Raw genomic sequence first — 12379 nt, 5'->3', positions numbered from 1 at the left:
CTTTAACTGCTTATTTCCTTTACGTCTTTACTACACTACTCCCCCCTGTTGCGTCGCCCTAGCAACGCAACAAACCAAATTTAGAACGGAGCACCGAACCAAACATCAACACATCATGACACGCACACACAAACGATTCTTTGCGGTGTGTCCAACCAGCAAATACAACAGCCCCAACGAACAAACCAGCGCCCCAAAAATGTGAGGAATGCTCACCTGAACTGCCGGCGTGGAGCGGGAGTCGCCGGGCTGATGATGCTGAAGATGCGGCAGGGCACAACACGACCAAGTTCGTGACGCCAAAATTCTTGTGGTTTATTTGATGGTGTTGATGATGTGAAGAGGATGAAGGAGACTCCGCTGACACTGTCTTGATTACATATAAAGATTTATTATGAAGAAGAACAGCGTCAAGTCAAGCATCTGTAGATCTGCTTGTGAGAGGGTGTGAAGCCAATGAACCACTCTGAAATTCAGCCTTGGTCACTGACTCTTAAATAGGACAGTTGTTTTCCTAAAAACTGTCAGGCACATATGGTTTTAGTTACAAAGCATTACCTGCCTTTGGGGACTGCAAGACCCCTTCTGAGGACCTTTGACCTATGGCCTCTGAGCCATATCTCTATTTTCACACATGGTTTATATTCTACATATATGACCATACACCTTACTACCTCCTGAGCCACAGCCACCCCTTAGACACCATTAGGCAAAAATGTATTTGCTAGATGTCTATCTGATAGTGCTGTAGCTAAATTTAAGGAAGTGATTCCATCAGCATTTTATTCACTGCTATATCACAATATGAGAGAGAACTTGTATGCTAACTTTATTTCCTCCCAAATTGATCATGTTGTTGATAGTGCTGCAGGCTCAAGGTGAATGACACTTGACTCTATTGCCCCTCTAAAAATGAAGATAATAAAACCAATGAGGTTAGCTCCATGGTTTAACTCCCAAACCCGCATATTTAAGCAAACTACACAAAAACTTGAAAGGATAGGGCATCCTACCAAACTGGAAGAATCCCGCTTAGCCTGCAATGATAGTCTTAAAACCTAGAGGAAGGCCCTCTGTAATGCCAGAGCAGCCTAATACTTATCTTTAACAGAGGAAAATAAAAACAACCCTAGGTTTCTTTTAAGCACTGTAGCCAGGCTGAGAGAGTCATAGCTCCATTGATCCATGTATTCCTATAGCTCTCAGTGGTGACGATTTCATGAGTGTCTTTTATGACAAAACTCTAACTATTAGAGACAAAATTCACCACCTCCTGCCCTACACTCGCATTGATTTAACTTCAAACACAGGAACCTTAGAAACAGCTATAAAACCTGATATATACTTAGACAGTTTTTCTCCCATCGACCTTCGCCAACTAACTTCAACAATAGCTTCATCTAAAGCATCGACCTGTCTCTTAGTCCCCATCCAAACTAGGCTGCTTAAGGAAGTTTTACCCTTAGTAGGCACCTCTTTACTGTATATAGTCAATATGTCTTTATTAACAGGCTATTTACCGCAGTCCTTTAAAACGGCTGTAATTAAACCTCTCTTTAAAAAGCGAACTCTTAATCCAGATGTTTTAGCCAACTATATACCCATATCTAACCTCTTCTTCCTATCTAAGATCCTTGAGAAAGCTGTCGAAAACCAGTTGTATGACTTTTTTACATAATAAGTTTATTTGAGGATTTTTAGTCAGGATTTAGAGTGCATCATAGCACAGAGAAAGCACTGTTGACAGTTAAAAATGAGGAGGACTTGTCTATGTACTTGAATTGTTAGATCTTAGTGGTGCATTTGATACCACTGATCATCATATCCTATTACAGAGACGAACATTTTATTGGCATTAAAGGAACAACTCTATGCTTGTTTAAGTCCTATTTATCAGATCGATTTCAGTTTGTGCACATTAATGATAAATCTTCCATATAGTCAAAAATTAGTCATGGAGTTCCACAAGGTTCTGTGCTTGGACCAGTTCTATTCACCTTATATATACTTCCTTTAGGCAGTATTATTAGGAAACACTCCATGAACTTCCATTGTTATGCTGATGATACCCAACTGTACTTGTCAATGAAGCCAGATGAAACTAATCGGTTAGCTGAACTTCAGGCATGCCTTAAGGACATAAAGACCTGGATGACCAGCAACTTTCTACTGCTAAACTCAGAAAAAACTGAAGTTACTGTACTTCAACAACTCAGAAACACATTATCTAATGATATAGTTACTGTAGATGGCATTACCCTGGCCTCCAGCACCACTGGTAGGAATCTCGGAGTGCTCTTTGATCAGGATATGTACTTTAACTCCCACATAAAACAAACTTCAAGGACTGCCTTTTTTCACCTACGTAACATTGCAAAATAAAGGCACATCCTGTCTCAAAAAGATTCAGAAAAACTAGTCCATGCTTTTGTAACTTCTAGGCTTGATTATTGTAATTCCTTATTATCAGGATTTCCCAACAAATATTTAAACACTCTCCAGCTGATCCAGAATGCTGCAGCGCGAGTACTGAAAGGAACTAAGAAAAGAGATCACATTTCTCCTGTGTAAGCTTCTCTGCATTGGCTCCCTGTAAAATCCAGAATAGAATTTAAAATCATCCTCCTCACCCGCAAAGCCCTTAATGTTCAGGCACCATCATATCTTAGAGATCTCACAGTATACTATTACCCCAGTAGAACATTGGTTCCCAGAACGCAGGCTTACTTGTGTTTCCTAGAATCTCCAAAAGTAGAATAGGAGCCAGAGCCCTCAGTTATCAGGCTCTCTACTGTGGAACCATCTTCCAGTTTGGGTTCGGGAGGCAGACATCCTGTCTATGTTTAAGAGTAGGCCTAAAACCTTCCTATCTGATAAAGCTTATACTCAGGCTTGGATTGAACAACCCCCTAGCTATGCTGCTATAGGCCTAGACTGCCGATAGTATTCCCATGATGCACTTCCTCCTGATCTGTATGCATTCATATCGAATCAATACTCGTTACTAACTTGACTTCTTATCTCTCTCGTAGTTTTGTGCTTTCTCGTCGCACTTCTCTCTCCTCCTGTCACTTTCTGCAGGTATTTCTGCCCCTGGTGCTGCAGAGTCTGGATCTGTGACCGCAAACCATATACTGCCCCTATGATCCTGCTCAAAACCCACTGCTTCAATTATTATGATTATCATTATTTTTATTATATTTAGTTTTATTATTATTAGTTTTCACCCTATTATTATGATTATTAGTTGCATAGCACCTGTACTGTGCTATGTTTTCTTTCCTCCCTCCTTCCTCCTCCGCCAAGTGCTTGCTCATGGGGGAATGTTGGGTCTCTGTTAATAGAACTATAAAGAGTATGGTCTATACCTGCTCTATATGAAAAGTTCCCCGAGATAACCCTTGTTATGATTTGGGGGTTTTTAAATAAATAACTGAAAATGAATAAAAACTAAAAGACTTGCTTAGTTGAACAATCTTCCATATTTATGAAATATAATGGTTTAAAGGCAATTTTAAAATGATAGGGATTGAGGAACAGTATTTAATTGTGATTAATCACATCTGCCCAATATTCTATCTGATGTTAATAACTTTATTTGGTGTATCCCTTGTAATTGTATATCTGCAATGGTGGTTATAGATAGAGGAAGAGAAAAAACAATAGAAAAGCACAAGCCAGAGTTCTGCCCCTTATTATTTTTCAACGATAAGGAACAAGTTTGACCTGAGAAATGTAATCAAATTTTAAACGTACTATATTTTTTTTACTTTGCCTCCCGTATTGATTACTTAATACAGCTAACATTTAATTTGCCTTGTTAGAAAAGCCAGTACTTTAATCTCTGGCCTTATGTGGCTTCTCTACCAAACTTTTTACGAAGAAATTTGAGTTTTTTTTTATGAAATGTGCTTAATGGGTTTCATCTCTTTGACTTCTGACATAAGTTAGATGTAAGACTTCTGATTCTGGTCGATGCTAATTAGAGGAAGATTCCCATGCCAGTGTGCCCAGTAGCTACAGACACTGAGGAAACTAGAGAACTGAAATATGGTGAGGTATTGTTCTCTGAGGTAGAGAAAGGGCTTGAATGATATTTAAATAAGCTTCTTATTCTTATACATCTGATATCTGGGACAAAAACAGCACACACACACATGCCAGGGGGATGAATACATCTGTGTCTTCTTTATACTAATTATCCAACTCCCTCAACTTATCTGGCACATTTTCAGACAACATTAGAAGTGTGAAGATTAAAAATGAGATACAAGGTTAGTAAAACTAAGAAACTGTAAATGTGTGAAAGCAAATTATCCAACTGAAATAAACGTTGGTATCACATAAAATAATGGAAGAATGATCCATGCTTTAACTAAACCAAAAGAGGTGTCTCTTACAGTCAGAAATAAAGAAGAGAGGAAGAGGCACGAAACCCACTCATTAATAAAAGCACACTTATCAACAGTTTCAGACCAAAATGCCACTGGACGCATTTGGATAGACCTACAACCATTCAGAGCAACAAAAAATGTTGTAATAAGACAAATGTAAAAAGACTGCAGCAAGTACAGAAGAGCTGTGATGGTGTAGCATCAATATATCTGTGAATGAGTGTTGCCATTTTTGCCATACGAATTTGAAAATATAACAATAATACAACATGTAATAATCATACTGTACTTAAGTAGGATTTTTAATTCAGTACTTTTACTTGTAATGGAGTATTTTTACATTGCTCTTATAGTGCCTTAGTAGCAAAGGATCTGAATACTTCTTCCACCCGTGTTTATTTGTTTTAATCCTCTATGTTTAATTGGAAAAAATGTTTAGTGTATGTTTTCGGCTCAGTTCTCTGTGAAAGTTTATTCATGATCTGTTTCCTTATTAAAAACATATTCTGTAATAACCATATTGTTCATTTTTTAGATTAAAATACATAGATGACCTCTTTAAGCATCAATTATGCCAGCTTTATTCAGATGAATTCATACAATACATGTGATAAAACAGTCTCACATATTATCAGTCATTTATTTAGGAAAAAACGAAATAGAACTAGGCGCAGCTGAAACTGTGTCCCAATCACCCACCTCCTCACAGAGAGATTGTAGTGTTTTAGAACATACTTCTGCACAACAGTGTCACATTTTCTTTTATAGACTCAGGCCCTATTTCCCAAGTGTGTGCATTAATTTAAATTAATCAGAGAACCTCAGTATTGACATACCTAATTCTGAGCTGCTGGGTGGTTTTTATATCTGGTGAACTCATCCTCCTCATCAAAGTAAGCCATGTAATCCATATACGGCAGAGAAAACTTATTGTGAACGGAAGCAGACTCACTGCTGTCAATGTCATCAAATACCTCACTTACTAGTTTTAGAATTTCTTTTGCATGTTGTAATGTTAACACAGGGCGGTTCTGAATAATGTAGTCCAACTCAAATGTTTTTGTGCTGTGTTCTAGAACAGAATCAATAAGTTGCCAAACCCAGTGCAAGCTGTCTTGGTGGTGTACAGATGTGTGTTTTCGTGAACCAAAACTTTCCCTGATTAATACTTTGTCTTCAGGTTGTACCTCTCTACATTTAACAGAAGTAGAAAACTCTTCTTGAAAGATTTTGTACTTGGGGTTTGGCTATCCACAACCTTCAGATGCGCAAGAATATACAAAATGGCAGTAGGTGCAGCATAGATGTCATGGTTCAACACTTTTACCCTGCCAACCACCTGAATAATAGCTTCAACATTCTCTGGTAGCCTATACATGACCACATGTAATACATTGGTAAATTTAAGCCCATCTCAAGAGCTGTTGTTGCAACAACAACTCTGTAGCTACCCTCTCTACTGAAGGGAACAGCACTCTGCTTTTGTTCTGAGGGAGTGTCTGGCTATGAAACATGCCCATAAATAGATTTTCAGTCTTGTGTTTATGGTCTCAGTCAACCCAGGCATTTTCGGCTAGTTCTGCTCTGAGATAACAGAATACTCTACCAACTGCCTTTTATGTTCGGCAGAAAATGAAGATTTGAAACATGGAAAGGCCTTTAACCTCCCTCACTATCCAATCCAGGCAGTCCAACATATGAGCAAAGACTGTACCCAGTCCAAGCCTGATGTTGGTCTTATTGCGGTCATTGTCCCAGTGGTTGCATTCTCCAAATGCAATTGCTTCTTCACACTGGCTCTGGAATCCAGATTGGCTTATGCAATCAATGCCAACACATGTGTACCTAAATGACAAGTAAATTTAACAGTCCCTCAATAAGCAGCCGTTACAATAGCCCAAAACTAGGTAAAAAATAAAAACTAAAGCTATATATTACTTGTTCTTGAGAATATTGTAAATAACAATGACAACATCTATTAAGTGTGTATTTACTCAAGACAGTTGTTGTGTGTATTGTGTATATTGATCTCCTGAGGTCCAAGCTTGAAATTAAACTAGCCAGGTGATAACCAGGCTAAGGCGTTGTGTTTAAGGAAACACTGATCTTGGTAAAGGTAGGCTATTGTTTTATAGGTAATATTGTACTCACCCTCTTTAACAAAGGACTGAAGAACTCCCAACCTTGCAAAGCTCTCTCTAAAGGCCGACTGCCCTTTTGCAGCCTCTTCCCTAGTAGACAAAAACAGATTACATTACAATCTTTCAAAATAACTGATATTTTGCTAGCTGGGACGTATAAAAGTTAACGTGACAGCAGAAAATGTAAATTAAACCTTTACCAAATCCTGTCAGTTCTATGGCAAACACATCTTTCATATCATTAAAAGCTTTAAGTGAAGTTGTTTGTTCTTCTTTTAGAGAAAATATTCGTCCGGTCCAGTTTAATACTGTTGTAATAGCTGATTAAACTGACCTCTACACATTAGCAAGAGTCATCTTGATTGTTAACACAAATGCTTCTGCAACGCTTCTCTGTCAGTCATCTTATCAAACCCGCCCAATTTTAGATAAATGGTTGTGATTGGCCAGATCTTCCTCAGGGTGGATGGAAAGCTGTCTGAACCGGAGGGGGGCTAGACCCATATGCGAGAGCGAATAAACATAAGCTCGCTAATTGGTCTGAACTCCCAGCTACGAGACTTGGTCCAGCAGACAAGAAACACCAAGAGGTTACAGCTACATACAGAATACCAATTAACAAACCAATTAAATCAAAGGTTGCATGCATCTAAACAGAGGAACTGAAATGGGTAAACATGGACACAGCTGGAGTTAGGTATCCCTTTCTTGTGCATTGAGCTTTTGACTGCAACAGTACATGTAAATCTGTAAATCTGTCCTTTGTTGGTTTACCTGAGTGAACGTCCAAGTGAGCTTCATGTGCTTGGTAGCTGCATAGCTGCACTCCAGAAGCCTGGGTCTGTTGTTCACATCCACGAAACACTTGTTATCATCGTCGTCGATTTTCGAACTCAACACTCCCAGGTGAAGCTGCTGGGAGCTGGTGTAGTACACGTGCTGCAGGGTAACAAATACAGGGACTCAGGGTTTTTCGCACAGGTTTAACGAAGGCAGTTAAGCAACTGAATTCAGCTTGAGTAAACATGTATATGTAAAATTCAGACTCCCTCAATTTTTTCACATTTTGTTATGTTGCAGCCTCATCAATCTAAACTTAGTACCCCATAATGACAAACCTTAAAACAGAATTTTAGAAATTTTTGCAAATTTATTAAAAAGGAAAAATTGAAATATCACATCGACATAAGCATTCAGACCCTTTGCTATGAAACTTTAAATTTAGCTCAGGTGCCTCCCATTCTTCTTGATCATCTTTGAGATGTCTCTGCAGCTTGATTAGAGTCTACCTGTGGTAAAGTTAATTGATTGGATGTGATTTGGAAAGGCACACACCTGTGTAAATACGGTCTCACAGCTGGCAATACATATCAGAGCAAAAACCAAGCCATGAGGTTGAAGGAACTGTCTGCAGAGCTCAGAGACAGGATTGTGTCGAGGCACAGATCTGGGTAAGGCTAAAAAAATTCTAAAAGTTCCCAAGAGGACAGTGTCCTCAATAATTCTTCAATGGAAGAAGTTTAGAACAACCAGGACTTTTCCTAGAGCTGGCCGCCTGCTGAGAAATGCCTTTGTAAGAGAGGTGACCAAGAACCCAATGGTCACTCTGGCTGGGCTTCAGAGATCCTGTGTGGAGATATGAGAAACCTTCAGAAAGACAATCATTACTGCAACACTCCTGATCATGACTATGCTGTTGCGTCTACTCAAGGTATTTTGCTACTGGACTGCTCGGCCCTTTTACCGCTACTTGCAGCTACGGTATATTTGGTTATTGTTCTTATATAAATCAAATTTTGTGCACATTTATAATATTAATATTAGCGTTGAGCTAATTGCTAACGTCAATATGCTAACAAGCCCATAGATTTATAGCAGGTAAAATGTTTACCATATGCACCTGTTAGCATGCTAATGTTTGCTAAACACCGTAAAGTTGAGGGTGGTAGAAATGTCATTATTTTGCAGGTATTTATAAACCAAAGTATTGGACAAATTAAACATTTGACCTGATGACTGTATGGAGATGAAAGATGAAAAGATGAGGAAAGTGAAAAGTTAAGGGATCACCAAAGTCATTACAGTTTATTCAGAGGGAAACATGAATGTATATAAATAAATATTTTCTATTTTTTGTGAGTGTATGCACTTATGTGGCACATGGGCTTATATCAGATATTTACTGATTCAATAGGCTACTGGTAATAATATTTATCTAAATCTGAGTCAGATGGTTTAATTTTTCTTTCTTTTTTTTAACCCCAAAATCTCATACAGGCGCACTGGATGCTGCATTGGTACGCATACAGCAACTGGAAGCGGAAGTTCAGAAGTTTGAAACAGAGCGGACAAGACTGAAAGGGGGCAATTTGCATTTTCATAGGTTTTGTGTCTGTGATGAGGATATCCACTTCTATATGAGATTTGCTTCAGAAGAGGTTTTTCATGACTTCTGGGAGGCAGTTCAACCATCTGCATCCATGCCGGTGTAGTGGTCAAAGGCGCAGAAAAAGGGACCAATATTTGCACCCACTCCTCCCAGTCCAGTGTGCATGTTGCAACTAACTGAGTTTTTCCTGTACTGTTATCGTGTTGTTTCAGGCCTGATAGAGAAGGTGCCGGTTGACATCTTTCAGGTCAGTGTGTCCACAGTCTGCTGCTATGTAATAACTTGGGCAAACTACCTCTACCTGCTCCTCGGCTCTTCTCCCATCTGGATGATCAGACAACAAGTGATGTCCACCATGCCACTTAAATTTGTGTAATACTTTCCGGAGGTGAAGGGGATCCTTGACTGAACAAAGGTGTGGTGCCAAAGCCCATCATCCCTCACTCCCCGGTCAGAGGATTTCTCAAGCTACAAAAACACTAAAACCTTCAATGGGTTAATTGGGATTGCCCCATGTGGTGCTGAGACTTTTTTGGCTCAGTGTCAAATCAAGAGCTCACTGAACTGTGTGGAAATACTTGACTTACTGGAGCCAGGTGATGGCTGCATGGCAGAAAAAAGGCGCACCACTGAAAAGATGCTGGCTGACCATGGGGCAAATCTGGTTATACCCCTTTTTAAAACCACTGTGCAGTTCATCAAAGAAGATGCTCTGAAAACACAAGTCATAGCTTCGAATTAGTTGAAGTATCATAGTCGAGTATCATATCTGGGACAGCACTCCTCCTCTAACTTTGTCTGGGACAGTCAACCAGCTGTGAAACAAATGCTGCTTGATGAGCAAGTCTCAGGTTCCACTTGATTTGAAAGGCTACATACCTGTTGCATAGAGTATGAATGTGTTATTGTTAAATTTTGTAGCCACTAATGAATTATCCTTTAGACAGTGCTGAAATGTAACAAGTACATTTACTCAAGTACTGTACTTTCGTGCAATTTTGACATAGATGTACTTTACCTGAGTATTTCCATTTAATGCCTCTTCATACTTCTACTCCACTACATTTCAGTGGCAAATATTGTACTTTTTACTCCACTACATTTATTTGAGACTTATAGTTACTTTTATCATATAAAATGATTCGCTTATATGATATGATGCAGTACTTCACCACTAATCTACCCAGTGGCACAGAGAGTATCTAAAACTGCCTTCACATTGATGGACTACAACATTAAAATACTCTTACAAGTTTTTGTTGGTGATAAAAAGAGAATAATCTAATATTCTATAATATAACATGTTTATAGGTGCCATTCTGCATACTGACTAATTTTTTTTGAATACTTTAAGTACATTTTGCTGATAATGCTTCTGTACTTTTACTTGAGTAACATTTTGAATTCTGGACTTTTAGTTGTAACGGAATATATTTAGACTATGGTATTTCTACTTTTACATAAGTAAAGGATTTTAATACGTCTTCGAACCACTGCCTTTAGATGCACAAAAAGTATGAATTTGTTTAATGTAATGTGTTGATTGATATGATATGACGATAAGTTAATATACCTGCACCGAGTTAACGCTCATTAGGCCAAGAACATTTAGTTAGTGTATTTTACCCATTTGTATGCAATTGTCTTTTATGTAGTTCTGCGGTAGTACAAATATAGTAACTATGTACACATACATACAGTTGTGTATGTATGGAAATTGCCAAGAACAGTCACTGTGAAAGAAAAGTTGGTTTTTCATCACTCCTATAGAAGTTTCAAGTCTCTCTACGGGGGCCCCAGATAGATGTTTTATGATTTATGTGGAGCAGCCTTCAGCTATACCATAGATATTTATGACCTGGTCAGTGTCTGTGTTTGTGGTCCACGTGTGTGTGTGTGTGTGTGTGTGTGTGTGTGTGCTGAGAGATTGATGATGTGTTTTTTTTGTTCTCTCGGTGGTTTGTGTGTATGTTGAAACTATGAGAAAGGGTGAATAGATTAATAAGAAAGTGTGTAACTGTTTGCCTTGAAGGTTTGTGCTGAGCTGTTATTTCTCTTGAAAAAAAAAAAAACTGTGTTGAAGACCAGTTAAAACTCTTAAAACTTTGAGAAGAAAGACAGCAAAGAGATTTGAGGGTAAAATTAGAAAGGCTAAAGCAGGTGCTTGTAAGATAGTTAATATCTATCGGACAAAACAACATGAAAGTTTGAAATTTTGGGAGAAAGAAGCAGATAATAGAGAGATGACTGAGAAAGTGTGTAAAAGTGTGAGACTATTTGTTTCTTTGTGTGTGGATGAAGCACACGATAAGATGATGGAGATGACTCCTAGAGCCCTTGTTCTAGATGGCACAGGGTCAACTTAATACACTACACCATTTTGTGATCATGTAGAAGAGTTTGAACCAAGATGGCCACAAGATGGTTCTTTTGAAAACTCCTTTATGACATTATTATATGAATTCAGAGATCCTCCTAATCCCACAGGGCCTCCTGACTAGGATTACAAGTATATTGTAGAGCATCTTGGGGTCTGGGATGCCACTGTTTGAAGGGTCAGTCACACAGGTCAGATGATATTAAGCTGCCCTAAAACAATTCTAGTCCATGTTCATAAATTTGATGAAATTGACTGCCCTTTAAGAACACACCCTCCATAGCAGGTAGATGGAGCTCCCCCTATTGGGCAACAACATCTACAACAGCACTCATCAGAGAATACACTCAACCGACAGGTTGAAAGTGGAACTGCAGGGGACGACAGCACAGGAGCTCCTGCAATGCCACCAGATGGCCATACACCTCCACCATATACTGGATTGTTGGACCAGGCCATAAAGATATCTACGCAAATACCTCAAGAGATGCCATGGAACCCACTAACTATGCAGAAAGGAGTGCAATTTAAGTCAACTAGCCTACTATGCTTCATCTGCCAGAGACAGGGGCAGAGAAAGAGGCAGAGGTAGAGGCCGTGGACGAGGGAGAGGTAAGAGCCTCTCCTATGATAACAAAGAGGAAACTTATGTTTGCTGGAGATGCCATCAAGTGGGCAAAATTATTAGAAACTGCACAGCAATGATACCAGAGGTGTGGAATGATGAACGATGAATGTTGCCCCCTCCATCTGGCAACGTGTCTGTGAAAAGACCATTTGGTGAAAGGAATCAACCATCATAAATGTCATGACTATCTACACAGGTCTCAACTCCTGATACCACTTGTCAGGAGGAGAGTGAAAAAAATTCAAACAAGTGATTCTGAAGGTACTGAACTGTTCTATCTTTCTCTCCACTATAAGTCTGAAGATCTCCCAATATTTAAGATCAAAGTTTCATGGTGCCACCTATGAGATACTGGCTGACACAGGAGCCACTGAGTTGACATTGAGGTCAACAACAGATTCTTTTCAGATGTCTCAAAAAACAAAGACTTGCCTGACATGTCTGGTTGAA

General features: G+C 39.0%; 1 pseudogene; it reads right to left on the bottom strand.

The window, feature by feature from the left end:
- LOC120792817 overlaps positions 1-12379 on the bottom strand; it is a 124617-nt pseudogene that overhangs the window by 25844 nt on the left and 86394 nt on the right.

This window comes from Xiphias gladius, chromosome 8 (genome assembly GCF_016859285.1).
Source record: "Xiphias gladius isolate SHS-SW01 ecotype Sanya breed wild chromosome 8, ASM1685928v1, whole genome shotgun sequence".
Lineage (NCBI taxonomy): Eukaryota > Metazoa > Chordata > Actinopteri > Istiophoriformes > Xiphiidae > Xiphias > Xiphias gladius.
The sequence above is the reverse complement of the archived record's forward strand: the minus strand, read 5'-3'. Positions and strand labels throughout refer to the sequence as shown.